We start from the raw sequence: 5,989 nt of genomic DNA, 5'->3' as shown, positions 1-5,989 counted from the left end.
GCCGTTTGACGAAGCTTGCGCGGTCAGAAAAGTTTCAAAGTCCCAACGGGGAGAGAGCGTTGACGGCGAGGGGGCGCTGGCTGCTCCAGGGGCCGGGAGGGAGGCCCTGGAGGTGGGCCTGGGGGTGTGGAGGGGCCCCCTGAGAGCACCAACCAGCAGTTGCTCAAGACCCTGCCTGAGCCTCCGGTGTGGCAGGGCAGGACACCCATTGGCGGGGAACAGCAGGTGGCAGCCCCTACTGAAGTCCTTGGCAGCTGGCAGAGATGAGTCTTTGAGAAAAAACGACAAAGTCCAAATGCTCCAGGCGCCGGCCAGGGTGGCGGACCCGGCTGGCCGGGCCGACGGGAGCTGCGGCGGCTGGGGAAGAGCCGAGTATCGATGCATTTCCTGAGAACCGGGAAGGGGGCAAACCAGTAGCTCAAGGCCGAGCTGGAGTTCCAGGAGGTCGGCCTGACTCTGGAGGTTTTCCCCCTGGCTTTTCGCCATAGGCCAAAATGGGGGAAGTCAAAAAAGCACCCCCGTCAGATGTATGCAGAGGGGCTGGATGGTGACGGGGAGCGGGCTGTTGGCAGCGGTGTGCTGGCTGCAGAGGGCCCCCGAGGTGCACCTACCAGCAGTTGCTCAAGACCACGCCTGAGCCTCCGGTGTTGCAGGTCAGGACACCCATTGGCGGGGGAACAGCAGGTGGCAGCCCCTGCTGAAGTCGTTGGCAGAGATGAGTCTTTGAGAAAAAAATGGCAAAGTCCAAATGCTCCAGGCGCCGGCCAGGGTGGCGGACCCGGCTGGCCGGGCCGACGGGAGCTGCGGCGGCTGGGGAAGAGCCGAGTGTCGATGCATGTCCTGAGAACCGGGAAGGGGGCAAACCAGTAGCTCCAGGCCGAGCTGGAGTTCCAGGAGGTCGGCCTGACTCTGGAGGTTTTCCCCCTGGCTTTTCGCCATAGGCCAAAATGGGGGAAGTCAAAAAAGCACCCCCGTCAGATGTATGCAGAGGGGCTGGATGGTGACGGGGAGCCGGCTGTTGGCAGCGGTGTGCTGGCTGCAGAGGGCCCCCGAGGTGCACCTACCAGCAGTTGCTCAAGACCACGCCTGAGCCTCCGGTGTTGCAGGTCAGGACACCCATTGGCGGGGGAACAGCAGGTGGCAGCCCCTGCTGAAGTCGTTGGCAGAGATGAGTCTTTGAGAAAAAAACGACAAAGTCCAAACGCTCCAGGCGCTGGTCAGGGGTGCGGACCCGGCTGGCCGGGCCGGCGGGAGCTGCGGCGGCTGGGGAAGAGCCGAGTGTCGATGCATGTCCTGAGAACCGGGAAGGGGGCAAACCAGTAGCTCCAGGCCGGGCCGGAGTTCCAGGAGGTCGGCCTGACTCTGGAGGTTTTCCCCCTGGCTTTTCCTCATAAGCCACAATGGGGGAAGTCAAAAAAGCACCCCCGGCAGATGTATGCAGAGGGGCTGGCGGGTGACGGGGAGCGGGCTGTTGGCAGCAGTGTGCTGGCTGCAGAGGTGTGCATGGGCGGCTGCGAAGGGCCCCCTGAGTGCACCTGCCAGTGGTGGCTCAACACCCTGGCTGAGCCTCCGATGTGCCCCGGCAGGACCCCAGGAGGCTGGGCACAGAACGCCGGCTGCCCCCCCTTGCCGTTTGACGAAGCTTGCACGGTCAGAAAAGTTTCAAAGTCCCAACGGGGAGAGAGCGTTGACGGCGAGGGGGCGCTGGCTGCTCCAGGGGCCGGGAGGGAGGCCCTGGAGGTGGGCCTGGGGGTGTGGAGGGGCCCCCCTAGGAGCGCCCAACAGTAGTCGGTCAAGACCCTGCCCGAGCCTCTGGTGTTGCAGGGCAGGACACCCTGGAGGCTGGGCACGGACCGCCGGTCGCCCCCCATTGTAGTCCAACAAAGTTTGAAGAGGCGAATCACGAGAATCACAAGTCCAAAAAATCCCTGAGAACCGGGAAGGGGACAGACCGGTGGCTCCAGGCCGGGCTTGAGTTCCAGGAGGTCGGCAGGACTCTGGAGGTTTCCCCCCTGGCTTTTCCCCATAGGCCAAAACGGGGGAAGTCCAAAAAGCACCCCCAGCAGATGTATGCAGAGGGGCTGGCTGGTCATGGGGAAGCGGGCTGTTGGCAGCAGCGTGCTGGCTGCGGGGGTGGCCTGGGCGGCTGCAGAGGGCCCCCGAGGTGCACCTACCAGTAGTTGCTCAAGACCCCCCCTGACCCTCCGGTGTTGCAGGGCAGGAAACCCCAGGAGGCGGGGAACAGCCGTGGCAGCCCCTGCTGAATCCCACGGCAGTTGGCAGAGATGAGTCTTTGAGAAAAATGACAAAGTCCAAACGCTCCAGGCGGGCCGGCCAGGGTGGCGGACCCGGCTGGCTGGGCCGGTGGGAGCTGCGGCTGCCGGGGCTGAGCCGAGTATCGATGCATGTCGTGAGAACCGGTATGAGGGTAATCCTGGTCGCTCCGGGCCGAGGCACGGTTCCAGGAGGGCGGAAGGAGCGGGCCTGTTCCCCCTGATAGCGCCGACGGCGGTAAATTAAGGCCTCGCAAAACGTCAGGACGAACACCTTTTTTGCATATAAGGGAACGAGCGGAGTGCGGTCTTTGACCAAGTGACTATTTCTCAGAGTGCTGAGAAGGGAGTGCGGACCGCTCAAAGTCAAAGCACTGCGGCCGCCCCTCTGCCACCTCCCTGGGAGCAGAGTCGTAGAGCGCAAGTGTCCCCACTCCGCCTGTGCAGACCGCGGGGCCAACAGGCTGGCTGGCTGGCTGGCTGCCCGGGCGACCCCCCTCCGAGATGCCGGGCCGGGGCAGACTGTGCAAACGCGCGCGGGCGTGTTTTCTTCCCCTGGGGTGGAGCCCTTCCACCCCACGCCGTCCGAGGCCCGTTGGCCTCGGGCGGCCTGCCTCCGAGAGTGGGAGAGAGACGGAGGACGGTGGCCCGCGGCGGCGCGAGGCGTCCCCGTTGTTCCACCACGACTGCCAGCCGGTCGATCCTGCCGGTAGCCTGGGCTTGTCTCCGCTCCGCCTGTCCAGGCCGCGGGGCCCACAGGCGGCTTGCCTGGGAAGACCCCGCTCTCCGAGCGGCCGGGCGCCACGTTCAAGAGGTGTACGGAGCCACCTGTGGGGGGTCTGCGGAGGCCCCCCTGAGAGCGCTGATAACCCTGTCCTAGCTGCCTGCGCGGGCAGGCGGGACCCCCAAGAGGCCGGGCACAGCCCGAGGTAGCCCCTGCTGCAGTCCACGGCAGTTGGCAGAGACGCGTCTTGGAGAAAAAAACGTCAAAGTCCAGACGCTCCAGGCGCCGGCCAGGGGGGCGGACCCGGCTGGCCGGGCCGGCGGGAGCTGCGGCTGCCGGGGCTGAGCCGATGTCGACGCATGTCGTGAGAACCGGTATGAGGGTAATCCTGGGCCCTCGGGGCCGAGCTACGGTTCCATGAAGGCGGAAGGAGCGGGCCTGTTTCCCCTGATAGCGCCGACGACGGTAAAATAAGGGCTCGCAAAACGTCAGGACGAACACCTTTTTTGCATATAAGGGAACGAGCGGTGTGCGGTCTTTGACAAAGTGACTATTTCTCAGAGTGCTGGAGTGGGGACCGCTCAAAGTCAAAGCACCGCGGCCGCCCCTCTGCCACCTCCCTGGGAGCAGAGTCATAGAGCGCAAGTGTCCCCACTCCGCCTGTGCAGGCCGCGGGGCCAACAGGCTGGCTGGCTGGCTGGCTGGCTGCCCGGGCGACCCCCCTCCGAGATGCCGGGCTGAGGCGTAGGCAGCCGCCTCCATCACACCACCCAAGGCGAGAGAGTGGGTCAACGGGAGAGCCGGCGCGGCCGAGGGACCCTCGCCGCGCCCATGTCCGGGGAAGGACCACAAGGGCCCTGCTCCCCGGCGCCCCGGCGAGCGGGTTCACCCTCGGCGTGTACGGCTCTCGAGGATGGGGAAGGGACGCGCGGGGGCGTCCCTTCCGTCCCCAGCGGAAGAAGGCGAGCGACTCTGCGTGTCGGGACACCCCGCGGAGCCCCCTGCGGGGGGGAGTACTCCGGGGGAGAAGCGTGGCGCAGGGGGTGCAGCCCTTTCCCAGGCGTCGTGCGGCGGCGTCGGTGGGGCCGACGCCGAGAGAGAGCGATCCGAGCTCTCCCGCCTCAGGGCGGCCGAGAGCGGGGCACGGGCCCCACGTTTGGTGACGGTTTTCCTGAAAGCGAAGGACCCCCCGCCTGTCCCCTCGGGCTCCGGCCGAGGCGGGGGCGGTCCAGGGCGGCGGGGATAGGGGACGGCGGCCCGCGGACGACGCGCTTTATCCCCAGAAGGAGCGAGGCATGAGGGGGTGTTCCACCTCCGCCGGCCGGTCTCGCTCCTTCTCCGGGCTACCCCTCGGCGGAGTAAAGACCCCCGGGTCAACGCTCCCGCGTCCGGGCGCCGGCGCGCGTCCCCTTCCCGCGGGGGGTGGATCCCTTCCACCCCTGGCCGTTCGAGGCCCGTGCGCCTCGGGCGGCCTCCCTTCCGAGAGAGGGAGAGAGAGACGGAGGACGGTGGTCCGCGACGGCGCGAGACGTCCAAGTTGTGTTCCCCACGGCGGCTACCCGGTCGATCCCGCCCGGTGGCCTAGGCTTTTCCCCACTCTGCCTGTCCAGGCCGCGGGGCCGACAGGCTGTCTGCCCGGGTAGACCCCGTTCTCACTGAGCGGCCGGGCCCCAACGTTCAAGAGGTGTACGAAGCCACCTCGGGGTGGAGCCCTTCCACCCCTGGCCGTCCGAGGCCCGTGCGCCTCGGGCGGCCCCCCTTCCCGAGAGAGGGAGAGAGACGGAGGACGGTGGTCCGCGACGGCGCGAGGCGTCCAACTTGTGTTCCCCCACGGCGGCTACCCGGTCGATCCCGCCCGGTAGCCTAGGCTTTTCCCCACTCTGCCTGTCCAGGCCGCGGGGCCGACAGGCTGTCTGCCCGGGTAGACCCCGTTCTCACTGAGCGGCCGGGCCCCAACGTTCAAGAGGTGTACGAAGCCACCTCGGGGTGGAGCCCTTCCACCCCTGGCCGTCCGAGGCCCGTGCGCCTCGGGCGGCCCCCCCTTCCCGAGAGACGGAGGACGGTGGTCCGCGACGGCGCGAGGCGTCCAACTTGTGTTCCCCCACGGCGGCTTCCCGGTCGATCCCGCCCGCCGGTAGCCTAGGCTTTTCCCCGCTCCGCCTGTCCAGGCCGCGGGGCCGACAGGCTGTCTGCCCGGGTAGACCCCGCTCTCCGAGCGGCCGGGCGCCACGTTCAAGAGGTGTACGAAGCCACCTTTGGGGGGGCTGCGGTGCCCCCCGCCCCGAGAGTGCCTCCCAGGCCGAGGGAGCCCGGCGGTCGAGTGTCGTAGGAAAGCGCGTGCCACGGCTGTGTCGGTCACAGGGGCCAGAGGTAGTTTGGGCAACGGCTTAGATCCGTATGAAGCTCATCCTTTCCGGCCTGTTCTGGCGGCGGCTAGGCGCGCGCGCGCGAATGGCACGACGCCCCTGGTTCCAGCGAGGCGACGGCGCCCCGCACCCCACTCTCTGGGCCGAGCAGAGCCCCCGAGCGCAAGGTTCCCCGCTCCGCCTGTCCAGGCCGCGGGGCCAGCAGGCTGTCTGCCCGGGTAGACCCCGCTCTCCGAGCGGCCGGGCCCCAACGTTCAAGAGGTGTACGAAGCCACCTTGAGGTGGAGCCCTTCCACCCCTGGCCGTCCGAGGCCCGCCGGTAGCCTTGGCTTGTCCCCACTCCGCCTGTCCAGGCCGCGGGGCCGACAGGCTGTCTGCCCGGGTAGACCCCGCTCTCCGAGCGGCCGGGCCCCAACGTTCAAGAGGTGTACGAAGCCACCTTTGGGGGGGCTGCGGTGCCCCCCTGCCCCGAGAGTGCCTCCCAGGCCGAGGGGAGCCTGGCGGTCGAGTGTCGTAGGAAAGCGCGTGCGCGGCTGTGTCGGTCACACGGGCCAGAGTTAGTTTGGGCAACGGCTTAGATCCGTATGCAGCTCAACCTTTCCGGCCTGTTCTGGCGGCGGCTAGGC

This window comes from Eleutherodactylus coqui, unplaced genomic scaffold (assembly GCF_035609145.1).
Source record: "Eleutherodactylus coqui strain aEleCoq1 unplaced genomic scaffold, aEleCoq1.hap1 HAP1_SCAFFOLD_112, whole genome shotgun sequence".
Taxonomy (NCBI): domain Eukaryota; kingdom Metazoa; phylum Chordata; class Amphibia; order Anura; family Eleutherodactylidae; genus Eleutherodactylus; species Eleutherodactylus coqui.
Note: the sequence above shows the minus strand (reverse complement) of the source record.